The following is a 15120-nucleotide window of genomic DNA, read 5'->3' on the forward strand; positions in this document are numbered from 1 at the left end:
GTTAATTTGCATAGTAACGATCAGCCTTAAAATGGTAGATGTTTAGATACAGTTAACAATTCTGTATATATTCTAAGTAGTAACATCCCAAAACCAGGCCACATTATTTGCTTTGAAAGGCTTGTATGTCTGATATTCTCTGGAACCCTGCCCTCCCTTAAGTGGACTGAAGGATGTCAGCTCCGGAGAACGGACTCCAGATGCTTTTTCTCCTGTCCCATTTCGAAAGAGGTATCCTAGTCCTAGGCAGGCTGATGCCCTTCTGAAAGGGGCTGCATCAGCAGAAAAGCTATTTAAAATAGCTGTGTTACACTTTAAGTTTAGATTTCGGTGATACTGAAAATTCTCAGTATTTGGTATGTAGAAAAAGCAAGCTTCAAGATACATATAAAAGAAGTGTTCACAAGAAAAGGTGCAAATACTTACTGCACTGCTATTCCACACATTACTACAACACAACACCATGCTCAGCTTTCCTGTAGTCTAACTTCTATGGATATTATAATTGTCCCTAATGTCTAAAAAAGATGACACTCTGGTCCTGGATTAGTTACCTTAAGCACAAGTGAGCTGACAACTGTAACAGAAGCCTTCCCAACACAGAAGAATTGAATCAGGAACTTCCCAAAGGCTGCACAAGGCAGTCCTCTTCTTCCTTGCCCAGCTAAGAGTGTGACTCATGAGAAACAGCTGGCTGGGCACATAATGAGGTCTCCACTGGAAACCACATTCGCGTGTTACATTTGATGTACTTCGGGCAAGTGAAAAACTTCATTATAGCATTTCAAATAGGTCTCCAGAAACAGGGGCACACTGAATTAGGGGCTAAAAGAAGAGGAGTTGTCAGTTGTAACTGCATCAGAAAGAAAAACAGGAACGCGTTTCCTGGGGTTTTTTAAATTATACTTCAAGAGCTATTGTTACTAATAGCTGCCCCAAGCTGTAAAAACTGCAACCATGGAGGGCAAAAGTCAAAGAAACCCTACTGATTTTCCCTGGATTTCTCACAGAATTAATAAGATCATTTGTGAGCCAGCCTTGAGGTTATCAGAAATCTCTTCATATACCCACAGTATACTTTTGCAGTATTTCTGTTTATAACTCCTTAACGAACTGCAGCACTGAAGCAGAAATCCTCTTGCCTGCTGGTAGACAGTGCTGGAATGCAACTTGGATATCTACATATTTTGTATTTCCAGTAGCAAAGTCTGCAAGAAAAATGAAGCAGATTGGTCTTTTAGTATATAGTTCTGAAGTATCTTTATAAAAATATATTCCCTACAAATATAAAAACTTGCATATTGATATGATTGATAATACAAGCAAATTGTCATAATTGTTCATGATATAAGACAATGCTCCATTTTAGAGTGCCATGGAAAGTTTTCTTTCTAAAAAATATTTTAAAAAGAATTAAGTCTCAGGCAGATAGAAACAATGCAAACAAGAACTACATAGTTTAATTGAGCATCATTGTTTTGACATAGGCTGAGAAAACCTAAATAGCATGAGAACTGGATGAAGGTTCAAACGTTCTTCTCAAGAAGGAACCATAGAGTTTACTACAGGTATGTCTTCACTACACTGAGTTTAGTTACTTACAGGGTTTTACCCCAACCACCACCATGATTCAAGCACAAGTATCCTACCTCATATATGAGCTCTTGGTTCCCCACATTCCTACTTAAAACAAGACAGACACCGATTTGAGAATCACCTTTCGGTATCAAAACATGATTTGCCAGCCAGAAGCTCAGACGTCCACTGCGAATTCATGATGGGAGGTCAGCAGGGCTCACAACCAGAATCTGTATGCCAAAAGTCACCAACTACAGGATAGCTTCTCAATAAGGTGAGAGGAATGAGCCAGAACAGAGCAGAGAGTAATAAACCCATGACAAAGCAGGACCTCACCATGCCCTTAATGTGAAGGGCTCAAATACCCAGCACTACCAGAGGTGTTGCACATTTGAAAGTGTTATGCATTTGGACAAGAACTTCCCAGAAGAGAACAAAAGGACTTGAAGAGACTTAACTGACTTAGGAAGCAGAGTAAGGTTACAGAACAGCGGAGAGACTCAACATCATCATCAGGTTGGAACGCAAGGATCCGGCCAAGATATGGTATGGGCCAGGGAATAACAGTGATAAAAAGCCTTCTTCCCTCCTTAAAAGAAGAAAACATAACCAAGGCAGTCAATCACAGGTAAGAAGTTGGCTGTTATTAACTCAAGAGAAGTTACAGTATTTGTGGAAGGCTTCTGTTTGTTCAATCAGTGCAATAATCATTGCAGAGCATTAAGATAAGGCATTCACAGTCACAGCTTGAGAAAACATTTTGGAACATTTGATTTGACTTCTCTTCCTTCCTACATATCAGACAATCCAAAATGGATTCCAAGCAAGCAGAAAAACGAATACTTTTCAGTCAGCTATGCCTGTTTTACTTGAAAAAAGTTGAACAGAACAAAGCCAGCACATCAAGAGAGGAAACACAGAGATGCAAACCCACGTACATTTAGTGTCTGAAATGAAAAGTTTAGCCTGAACATGGACTGTGGTGGGGGGTGTGCACACTGGAACTAGCCTTAAAGCACAGAGACATCTTAAGTCATAAATCATACTGCACGACATGCAGATTTAAGAATTTCCAAGATACTGCTGCCATTTGTTATCTAGGCACTGCTGATTCACTGTTCGCTTGCATGTGTTGAGAAGACCGTTGTCATGTGCAACATTCTGCATCCAAACTCAGCATCTTGTTTGTATTAGCGTGAACTTTCACCCAGTCCTGACTGATCGTGCTTTTTGCACAGGAAAAGCTTAAGATGGGTTTTAGAAATTCCTTTGTCGGCAGATTCTCCCTCCCCTTCCCCTCATGTGTACATATGCACACAATCCATTGTACTTGGGGGGTGGGGGACGAGAAGAACAAAGCATTCAACTGATTCTCAGGACAACAGATAAACACGGCTGCATGGAGTTTTGATAACTCCCAGTTATCTACACGTTTCATCCCCAGGACTGGAAGAACAAAGGGTGTCTGTTATTTCCCGTGCTTTGACATCACCCAGCTGGTAGAACTGCTCCTTCTGGCTTGAAATCAGCTCATCTATTTGAGTCCACCCCAAACAGCAACTTTTGGCTCCCTCCTACTGTGAACTTGACTTGCCATCTAAACAGGAGGGCAGCAGCACAATTTGGCTGCCAGACATCACTACCTTCAGCTGGCCCTATATATAGATACTTTTTTTTTTTTTAAACAACTGTTCAGTACATAGAGTATTCGGGTATTGCTTTATGATTTAGAGCAGCAAAGTATTGGCCAAACCCCCTAAGTAATGGGACATAACATACACTGGATAGAGCTACCTGTGACTATAGGGATGAAACAGACAAGTAGTTGGTTATACATCACGTAGATTACAAACAAAGCCCACCAGCTCGGAGAAGAGTTGCCTCAAGTGGTAAGATGCGAGGATAATTTCCATCACCTGGCAATGACACATCACTTTTCTCATCTGCCAATCCTGACAAACAGGTAAGAAGTTCTTAGACTATGAAAATCAGGCATCTGTCCTGGAGCTACTGGGACTGACATCACAGAAACATACAGCAAGAAGGGACGTTTTTACTGCCTGGAAGCCTTATGGCTGGTAGCATCTGGAGGAATCTTTTAGATTTCTACATAGTTTTTGTAGACTTCAGTTGTTTAGGAGTGGTGACTACCTTGGCCCCAAGAAACAGCAGTCTCTCTCTGAAAGGAGGAGAGTTTTGGCTTGTAGTCATTCTCTTCTCATACTTTCAGTGAACCAGTTATATCCATAGCATTTCAACAGCAAAGTCGCATTTTTTGTGCTATTTTTTAGCAAACCATATAGCTACAAGTAATTTCACCCTGCTGTTATGCACAGAGTCCAACTACTACAAGCTCAAGAACTTGAAGTCCTTGAAATCTTCCTGCGAACACCTCTACCAAACAGGTAACACTGACCTGTTCCTTTTGTGCTGATTTACCAGTAACCTCTTCTTTCAGTTTGCCTAAAACATTTTAAATCTCACTTCTACTTCCCTTGGTTGATGGCTTCTTGTCAGAACTATGTTTTAGTTAAGACTCTAAGGCTAAGATGAATTTTTTACATAGCAGGATTAGTAGGCATAATATTACAGCTCCCTTCTAATAGGGAACTAGCAGATTTTTTTTATTTCACCTACAATATCTTCAAGCAAAAAAATTTCACCAAATCTCTCAAAAAAACATAAAGAGGACATCTACTCTCTATATAGTTTTGACAATACTGACAAAACAGAGCAATTATCAACAAGCAGTTATTTAAATACTGAGTATTGTGGATAACAAGAATTTTAAATGTGTTTTTAACCTGAAAACAAGTATTGAGAATATACAAGATACCAAACCACTAAATACCAAACCTTAAAGTGTCAAGAATTTCTAGGCACCCAGGAGGCCATTTCTACTGCAGTTAACCATATATATATATATATATATATATATATACACGTGTGTGTGTGTGTGTGTGTGTTTGTATATATGGTTAGAAACCTATCTATAGATTAGTAACCTCGCTTTTGCGCAGTAAAAAGCTTTTACTCCGTAAAAACCTCAGAAGTGATGGGAAGGGAGTAGACTTGCTCTCAAGACAGCCTGAAGTTACTTCAGCATACTCTGAAGATAAACCCTAGGTTAGAAGGCTCCCAAGCATACTCCAGTCAAAGCCACTTGATGCATTTTGCACTGGGTATAGAAAGCCACACGAATTGGCAGTATGAGGAACCTGCAACTGTCACACTCATCTCACCTATCACATGAATATAAAGTTCCCTACTCAGCACCCAAAATGTAATCCAAACTATAATTTAAATAATCAAAAGGTAAATATTTGTGTGTAAGCCGATGACAAATTTCTAATAGGGTTAAGACTAATTTATGTCAGGGATATGTCTCTTGTTTATATGTTCTTGAGATGGAAAATCTAGTATGAACTGTTTGTGAGCATTTGTCAAGACCACGTCTCTGTAATGGATACTTAGGGCAACAAGAGACATCCGGAACAAAGCTTCTCATCAGCAGTATCAGAGTATCATGCCTCCTAACACATTGTAACTTTTTTCTTATAAAATCCAATTTTTCTTAAAACTTTGGAAGAGCAGTAGTTTTTACCTGGCTTGACAATAAACAGAGCCCGTTTTATTAGCCTCGCAATGGCAGGGAGGAATCCCAAGGGAGTTTCTCAGTGGAACTCTGCTTGGAATTTCATCAAGGTAATTAAGTATAGACCACTTCAAAGGGGGATGTGTCTACACCGATCACTGTAACATGCAGTACTGCAGAAGGGGAAGTCAGTACTTCAAACAGCATTTGAGTAAAATATGATTTTAAAAAACTGTACTCTACATGAAAAGGCACTGACAGAATATTCTAGCAGGCCTGCTTTTCATTTTTCAGTTAACATTATTTATGACTATGTAGAAATATTTTTATACAGACAGCAGAACTTAGCTGTTAGCTCCAAATACCTAAGCATAATTAGAATGGTTTTAAAAATTAGTTATGCCATGGTTCATAATCTTTTTCTGTGCAGACTGCAGGGCACAGCAAATTCAGATTGTCTTCTCTCTAGGTTACCTTAGGTAGTACCACACCTGAACTAGTCCCATGCAAATTCACAAGCATTTGTCTAGTGTCTCTAGCTCACATCATACAAACTACTTTTGTTGATGTATCACGCATGCTAACATCCTGGCTTCTTTCTTTGTTTGCTAATTTTCTACTCTAAAACCCCAAGCTTCTGCAGACAACCAAGAGAAAACACTTTTCTGTGCAGTACATATACTACCCTGAACATTGATTATTCCTAACAAAGTCCTCCTTCATGCTCACTGCCTCCCCACTAAAGATTTGCAAGTCAACTTCTCTCCACAAAAGCTAAGCCATCAAGATAATTTTACCCAGCTTGTCTGGTGCAGAAGGTAGGCTTGCACCATTGTTTGTCCTCAATCTGCAAGCACAAATGAGAAGTGTTTAAATGGCAGTATCAGAGAAATGACAATATTAGAGAAGCTGAAGTTAGCTGATGCTGCGAACTATTAACTAACCTAAGAAATAGGGCAACTGACCACTATTTTGGCAAACAGGGGTTCCAGTTGTTTACATAGGGTCTGGAATTTTAGAAGGAAAAACAGAAGTTCACTTATCTTAATCCCAAAAAGGAATTTTTTTTGCTTGTTTAAACTAATGTGCAGCTCTGAATTTATAGCAACTACATCCCAACATCCACTCTTATAGACTCGCATGAAAATATATTTTGGGGACTGAGGTGTGAAGGCTCAGTGAATTGAGCCTTTGCCTAAGATGATGTCAGCCAGTTGCAAAACAATTCTAGGTGCAACGTCAGAACTGGAAGTACAAGCCAAAAGGTCTGGCTCCATCTCGAGAGATCTAGACATAAGGCAATATTTCATTTGTAGGATCAAATACACAGGAAAATATACCCATCTTCTACAACAAAGTCTTTGATGGATGATCAAATAGGTCATGTCTCCAATACACATCAACAAGATTCAGGGAGGTGTTTATTTGGCTTTTTTGCTTATTCTTAATACATTTCAGCTGTATTTTGTTCAATGAGCTTCAGACAAAGTATGCCATACTCTGCAGACTTCCAAACTTAGAACGCATGCTAGCGTTATGCACACCACAGAAAAAAAAGAATGCTGCCTGTTCAATCGAGTATCTTCCTGCACTTAAGTACAGATGGAAGCAAAGCAGCTGCTGCCACTAATATCACAGAGCTGAAATATTTGAGAAACTCTGCTCTGTTCTCTAGGCTGGATATTCTCTTACAGACTTCAGCAAACTCAGGCAAGGTAGAAAGTCAATGCAAGTAGTGAGATGTTTTGTCGCCCCCCAACTTTAAGAAATTAAGATTTATGCAAATACCACTTTGTCCCATAATTGGGAAATAATGCAACATTATAAGTGCATGTTTTGCTTTACAGCACACAAAAAAGTGTTCCATGCAAGGAACCAATGAACAATGCAATTTGCCAACCAGGTCACTAAAAGAGTAGTTGAAAAGAGTCCCGTCTGCAGCACTGGCTAATATTGAAAGAACAAGGAGGTGGAAGGATGAGGTAATGGAAATAGGGAAAGCAGTTTATCACTCCTCTCTCTCCCCCCTTCCCTTGTAGAGGGACTTTAATCTGAGCACACAGGAACAGTAGAAGACTATGTTCCTACTCATGACCTTTCTTTGAAAAAAGTGCAGTACAAAGCGTCAAGAAGCAACAGAAAAGTTGGGGGGTGGGTGGGATGAAGTCTGGCATTCCAACACTCCCACTCCCAGTTTAAAACTAGGAGGCAGACCAATTGCTATTTCACAGTCTGATGATTTGCTCTACTTTCCATGAACCAAGAATGCTTAAGAAGTTTTAAGCTTAATCTCTGTTTAATGTCTCAGGTTAATCATGTTAAGGAATTGTTTCTGGAATCCAATGTCATCAATGGCAGTAGTGGACCTCTTAAAGTGAACGTTCAATAAGAAACGGAAAACTAAAAATCTCCTTGCTTCAGAAGATGAGCCAGAAGTCTTTTTTTTGAGGATTTGAGACAGATTAGCTTTGCATGTTTTATACATGCGCATGTATATTCAGAGAAATTACAAATCAGTACACAGATTACATACTTCTCTCCAACATCTATCAATAATGAGAAACCATCAGCAATTGTACTAAAGCGTACTTATTTATGAATTATAAAAAGTATAGCTTGCTCGCATGGATTATAAAAATTATTGCAGCTCATGAAGCAATGAAACTACAATATTATATACAGTTGTATGTACAGCCATAGGCATTTCCTTTTTTTGTGACTGAAATACAGGAATGATTGTGCTGAATCAGCCCACAAGATAATGGATTTCCTCGCAATCCTCAGCGATGACAAAATAGATTGTTCTTCAGAGAAAAGCATACAACTGCCACAGGATGGACAGTTTCCCTATGGGAAATTGTTTCTCCATCCTTTTTAAGTTATTTGAGCCATCAGCACCTAACTATGATGCAAGGTTTATTTTTTTGACTGTTTGAGAAAAGTTTCACATTTGGAGTCCATGACTGATTTGTATTTAAGTCTCCAATATAGCAGAGGCCCTACTTCTGCAGCATCAACTTTGCAGCCATACAGCCAAGTTTTCTGATGTCCAAATAAATCGTACTGCTTATAACCCCATACTTCCAAAAACTGTAATTTCTGCATTATAAAGCAAGTACATTTGTAGAAATAGTTGGTGTAAGTGAAGAGAAGACATCATTAAGGGGATAACACTTCAATAACAGTCCTGAAATACTTCCCTCCTACATTTCCAAGCAAAACATGCCATTTTGAAGCTCCACATTGCTGTGCACGTCCGCTGTCTGTAGGGGAAGAACTCACTTCACAGAACTGCAGAATTATGAAGTTGTTGAGGGACCCCTGGCTGAGTATCTATCAGAATCACCCCAGCAGGGTCAACTCGAGCATGCTGCTCAGAGCCAACACATGACAGGGCAGTGACATCTCCTAGGGTGAAGACTATATGACCTCTCTGAGCAACCTGTTCCAGTGTTCAATCACATGCACAGTAATAACATTCTTTCTCTTTCATTTAAATGGAATTTCCTGTATTTCAATTTGTGCTTGTTGCCTCTTGTCCTTTCACTGGGCTGGGATGAAAGTAGCAGGAGAGCCACAAATGGAAACTGCTACACATACAGGCAATGAAGCAAACAGGGAAAAAAGAAAACAAATCCATAAGTCATGTATATTAATTTGCTTTCAAGGGCAAGATCAATGTTTAAGTTAAGCACTGGTGCAACCTTAAAGGCACACCCTGCCCTGTTATAGAACCTCATGGGCCACAGCTCCCACTAAACTTCCATCCCATCCACCAAGGGAAAATGATATTCACTGAGTTTTCACCTCTGCAGGAGGATGCACTATAATCAAAAATTTTATTTGTTCTGTTTTGTAACTAAGTCATTACCTGACCAGATATGGCAATAATTAAAAGCAATGGAAATAAAAGAAGCAGTAGCCCTAAAAAGTAACACTATTTACATAATTGCCTTTTAAATCTGCTTCAACCAACTTCTCCACACTCAGTTCTTCAGATACACAAATGTCTCATTTGAACAGCTCTTAGAGATGCGATAATTGTGCTGGTAAAAAAGTAACCACTACCTGAGACCTCTTCATCTTTCTTAACTGATTTCTCAGCTCCTTCATCTCAAAGCAAAGTTCTCATCAGTGTTGCAGCTTCACTTTCCAAATCTCTGCTTCTACTATTCTCTGACAATCAACAAGCTTCTTTCAAATCACAGAATTTCCATCTCACCTCCATCCCAACCCTCCCTAGTAAAACCACACTTTTGCCTTCTGATTAAGATACTTCCCCAGAAGATAAGAGGAAAAAAACAAATCTATATTATAAGACACTGAAGCTACAGAAAATTTACTGTGAAAAGAAATGGAACTTGCCACGATAAAAACTAGATGAGAACAAGTGCAAAAAGAAACTACTCAAAGTGGGGAATTTCAGTACTCATTGTCTCAAAGAATTAAAGCTCACACATTCATGAGATCACATGTTATATTCCCACCTTATATCACTTCCCCCTCGGTTGCCTGCATCTCCTGTGTTTGCATACATGGCCTTTGTTTTCTTCCCCATACCTCACGATCCTATGGGCAGTTAGATGAAGCCACCAAGCTACACTCAGCATGTGGAAGTCACAAAGCAGGAGAAAGAGTTCAACACCTTATTACAGCCAGACGTCATTGCTCTTAGTGGAACTCCATGCTAAAGTGTCAATAGAAAATATTGCTCCCAGTTGCAGCCTAACAGTGGAGAGAAATATAACAGAAGTAAAGCAAGTTGTCTGCTAAAAACAAGAGAACATTCAAAAATCTATATTTGGCACCTTGATACCTTTGAAATCAATCAACTTTTAGAATTCACTGCTACACAATAATAAACATGGACTACAGCAAGATTTAGTGCGCTGCAAATTTTTATGGTTCACAAGAACATTTAGCTGCTCATACTGTTAATGCCAGAGAGACTACCGGAGGAGAGGCAATCTGATGTTTAAGATGTTAAGCTTTTTATGTCTCTGGCTCAACTCATAACAAATAACTTCACCCCCTCTAAAGGGATCAGATTCCTAGTGATAAGATTCCAACCTCATTCCTGCTCCACCAGCCCTAGCGGCTTCTGCCCCCAAATTGAGCTGTTTCTATTGGCAAAGATCACAAAAGATTTTGCCCTTCACATGTAAGTCCTAGGTTATATTTCTTCCTGGTTGGCAAGATTGAACTGAATCAAAGGTGGATATGACGCATCCCAGAGTTGGTGCAGAGACGAGGCTGTCATACATTGACTTTGCTGCAATGTACTGCTTCGCCCCCAGAACAGTAAGAGTTTAACTGCCTGCTGAAACATTTGTCTTAACACAGCCTTTGAACAGGACATTTTAAAGGTCTAAGTCCTCCATTTATTATAAAGGGTGCCTGGATGACTAGCACTGACTACGTACTTAACCTTTCAAACAGCTAGATTTATCCAGGATGAACGTCCTCCCAAGCCATTAGGAGGAAACTGCCCCAGCAAACAGATTCCCCCAGGCACCCAGCACAGAACCTCCTGCAGCAGCTGAAGCTTCTGGCAACAGCTAGACAGGACAAGTTGAACTCAACACAGCCATTTCTGTATCTGTTAAGTGCCTCTCTATTGAGGATATATCTTATTTTCTCTCTGCTTCTCCTCAGACATCCATATACTTCCTTTGTTCTTCCTAAACTTGCTTGCTCTTCAGCTTTTCAACTTTGCACTCTTCCAATTCATTCTGCTCCTCTGTGCTTTCAAGAGCATTGTTCCTCCTAAACATACTTGATATTTCAACAGGCCTTTCTAAAATCAGAACTTCCTTTCTGCCTACCTACTGCTATTAATGCTCACTCCTCTGCTAACTTTACTCAAACTACCACAGCATTAGAACAAAGAAGTGAATAAAGTGGTATAGCGAAGGGAGACACCTCTCCCCTTTATTAATAAACCTCTTCATATCCTAGAGTAGATTTCATGTCTCTTTTCATGCTAGTACCAACACCTAGTCCATATTTTTTACTAGCAAAATTATGGTGCTGCCAAAACAGTGATAAATATCAACTAACTCTTCTCAAGAAATTAACTTCTAAACTTCATCTCTTAAAAATAATAATTCTTCAAAATCTTCTAATGACTATTAGAGTGGGAGAAGCTATGAAAAATGAAATCTGGCTGAAGCAGTTTCAAAGTACCCTATCACATACAACCTTCTTGCATTTCATAATCACAAGGTAAAGTTTTTCCTCACCCTGAATTATGAAAACCTATCTAATCCTTCAGTATTGAAATTCCTCATGTGCTGAACAACTAGTACTACCAAAAAGGTAGTAGCAGTACTACTATATCTACTACTTTTGCCCAGGCAAAGCAATTTAGCCTCAGTAGGTAACCTGAGCACAAGATCATAACATAGGTCAAGATTTTTATTACTACGTGGCCTAGCTAAAATAACTGAAATAAATATGCATATGCTATTGGTTTTCTAACCTGTAGCTAACGGTACTAAATATACGTGCGTTTGCATCTGTTCCATTGTTTCCATGCACAGAATGTGAAGGTGGAAGTACACAATATTTTTAGTACTGCACATACAAGAAACAGGCCATTCATTTAATTTAATTTCAGAATTGCGGCTATTCCTTATAAGCTTTAACAGAGCGGATAATTCAGCTAGAGCATCCCAATAGTAAAGCCACAAGACAAACATGCATCCCAGAGACAGAATATGGGAGAAAAGAAAGAGCATACTGACTATCTGACTCTTGCCAGAAGAGCAGAAACTCTGCATTATTTCACATTTGTGAAAATCTTTACTTCAGGCATTCACGACTTCCATGACACGTTTCCAACAGTCTGCTCTAAAACAGAGGGCCACTTTACTACTGTGTGAAGTTTGTTGTAAAATGCTATACTTCTGTTCAAAACTTACTAGAAGTTACACTGGCTTTCTAAGGATTCTGTATACTGCATGTACACAATGTACTGAATATATGTATTGTATTTCTAATACTCTGAGTTGAAATAGAACATGAAACCCAATAATAGTTGCAAGAGACCCTACAATAAGCTGATTTAAGTTCAGCTTGGCTATACCCATTCTACGTAGAAACATTAAAACTAAGAGGTGAATGTATAAAAATCAAGTAGTAACACATCATTTGCAAAATCAGGAAGAAAATCCCAAGTTTCAGCCACTCTCAAATCACTGCTTATGATAGGTGGATTTTTGTCAGAAAAACTTAGTTACAGCTAAATCATTTCACTAAGGTTACATTGTGTAGATGAACCCATCAGAATGTGCATCTGTTCAGACAGCTCAGTAATTCCACCCAATTAATTTTTGTTGTTGCCACCAGAAGCACTAGTTTACCCTAGCTATCACTGTCTCATGGCCTACATGAAGTCAGCTGGTCTTATTTTAATTGCCACTTAACCCCAAGTAACACAGAAGGAAAAAACACACAAGCAACAAAACCTGAGATTACTCCAGCAAACACCACGACTGGCACCCTGTGCCAACCACGGGGATCTCATTCTGAACTGATGAAGCAGTCCCTGGACGCCCGTGACTGACTCCTGAAACACCGGGGGTGATCGACAACTCCAACAGATTTTCACAGGATATTGTATCGACAGCACAACACAGAATAATCAGTCTTACAATGCTTTCAATCACCTCCAGCTTCTCCCATGAATGGGAAACCACAGATTAATATTTCACTTGTCAAAGACTAAGTCTGTATGCTAATTTTTAAATCAGACTATTGCCATCCTGTCCCAAGACCTACTCAAATATTCTTCCCAAAAAAAATTTTTGACAGAACTTAAGCTGCTTACAAGATCTTATTTCCCTTAAAAACCAGGGAATCCCATTTTGTACATTTAAGATACTAAAAACCCATCCAAAAAGCACACAAACTCTTTGTTTTTTATTAATTAAAAGTATCAAAGCTTAGATTTATACATCTATTCCAAAGAACTGAGACACCCTTTTAACAAAGCAGCAACCTGTATTACAGTATGAATAGTGTCACTGTCCCCTTTTAGTAAATAGTTTCATTTCACCAGGGCAAGTTTTACTGTAACTCTTTCTCCCCTCTCCAAGTTTTCCCGTTCCATAACGCTATGGAAATTCAACCTCTTGCTGTGAAAGGGCTTTGACAAACTGGCACATGGCCAACTTGCAACTGATACTACAGTTTAAATACCTTCCCAGCAAAGTTGCATAAACTTCAAAATACTCTGGGATCAGTCATTAAAATGTTTTTGTTTCAGTTACAATGCTAATGAAAACCAAATGTCTAAGTTTATTTTAGCTAGCTTAACGGTCTAGGGACTTGGCTCAAGAGAATCAACCCTCATTTACCCAACTGAATAGATTAGTCACAACATCGTACTGCGATATGGATAATACTTTTAAAAGATTTAATTATAAGTGTTTCAGCCACAGATTTAATTAAGAAGACCCAATTAATTGTCTCAATTTGATTCTTCTCTAAAGTCTTCAATTACAGTGCATCTCAAACTGTGCATTTTAGCTGTAGGTTTACAAGGTTCCATTTGCAAACAGATTCAAGACCCAACGTTAATGTTACTCTACAGCATAAGCTCTTGCAAACTGCATGGATTTATCTGTCCAAATTGGGTACACGATAACAGATTCTGCCTGAAATTTAAGCTTTCCCAAAGTCTTTGCCTGTAAAACTCAATGCAGTGAAGTCTTTTGCTAAGTGTATCTTTATATTGATATACATGACACATTGAACAAGCAGGAATATTCTGGGTGGGAAATGGAGAATACAAAACGAAATGCTTTGTACAAGCCTTTCACTTATGAGTCACGACATTCTGCTGCTGGTTTAATCTCTACCTTCTATAGTCAGGCCAACAAGTTATGTTGTTTTAATACAGGCTTCACAACCAATAACAAACTGATGCTTCGGCAACGTTTTCACCGCAAATTAACTTTAGAATACTTGGTACATAATTCTCTCCAAAGCAAACAATATCAGAGTTCCGTTAAAACAAAACCAACATACGCTCACAAGTATTTTTCAAAAGGTCTGAAAACACAGAAAAAAGTTTTCAATGACAACACTATCATCCATCATCAGCATCTCAAGATATTTAGATGTGCCACTGGTTTGCAACTAGCATTCAAACCATTCAACCACACAATTAGCGACAGCTGCTAAAAAGCCCAAAACATCAGGGAAAAGAAATGAAAGTTTAACAGCAAGGCTGAATTGAGGTAAGACAGAGTCTCTTGCTAAATATGAGGCATTACAATACATCCCTAGAAAGAATACCTGCCTCCCGGTGCCCTACCCAAGCTTCCAGAATGCTGCCACATCCTGTCTCCACAGACAGGGAACTTTGAACTAAAGTTTTAATCCTAGCCTATTCTTTGGGACCAACTTCTCAAAAACCAATCTACTAAACATCAATCCACGTTCATCCCCTTCTGTAGTAAAATAATCACATCGAAGGCAGATTATAGAGCACCAGCAATACTGAAGAATTGAGTCTCAAATTCAGAATAGTAACACTGAATTTTATGCCTCACAGAAAAAGCCTATTTTTCACATGAAAAATCATTTGTAAACACTATGTGAGAAGGGAAAAAAGGGTAACAATTAAGCCTTCCCCAGTGAAGCAGAACTCAATACTTTCCACAGATTTGGCATTCTCATTTTACCTCTTTACCTCCTTCAGTAGTTGGTTCAAAGTATGTCGTACCACTTGAGCTGCTCCACAACGGTAATATGGAGAGAAGTCCAGCTTAGGAACAAGGTGGCTGCTCAACTTCCTTCATATCGACACCGTCACAGGAGCTGGCATCCCTTTGCAATAAGAAAGGAACATTGAGTTAGTATTTCATATTTTTTCCCTGACTGTGCATCTGAGGCTTCTCACCACACATTAAAGGAAATCTGAAAACATTTAATAGACA

General features: G+C 39.0%; 1 long non-coding RNA gene across 2 annotated transcripts in view; it reads right to left on the reverse strand.

Moving 5' to 3' along the window:
* LOC118255229 (uncharacterized) overlaps nt 1–15120 on the reverse strand; it is a 35378-nt gene that overhangs the window by 6833 nt on the left and 13425 nt on the right. The window contains exon 2 of one of the 2 annotated variants that reach the window (XR_004780911.2): nt 14874–15010. This is a non-coding gene — a long non-coding RNA (uncharacterized LOC118255229). Of the gene's footprint in view, nt 1–14865; nt 15011–15120 lie in introns of both variants that reach the window. The other variant, XR_004780915.2, reaches the window with a different exon arrangement.

This window comes from Cygnus atratus, chromosome 3 (genome assembly GCF_013377495.2).
Source record: "Cygnus atratus isolate AKBS03 ecotype Queensland, Australia chromosome 3, CAtr_DNAZoo_HiC_assembly, whole genome shotgun sequence".
NCBI lineage: Eukaryota > Metazoa > Chordata > Aves > Anseriformes > Anatidae > Cygnus > Cygnus atratus.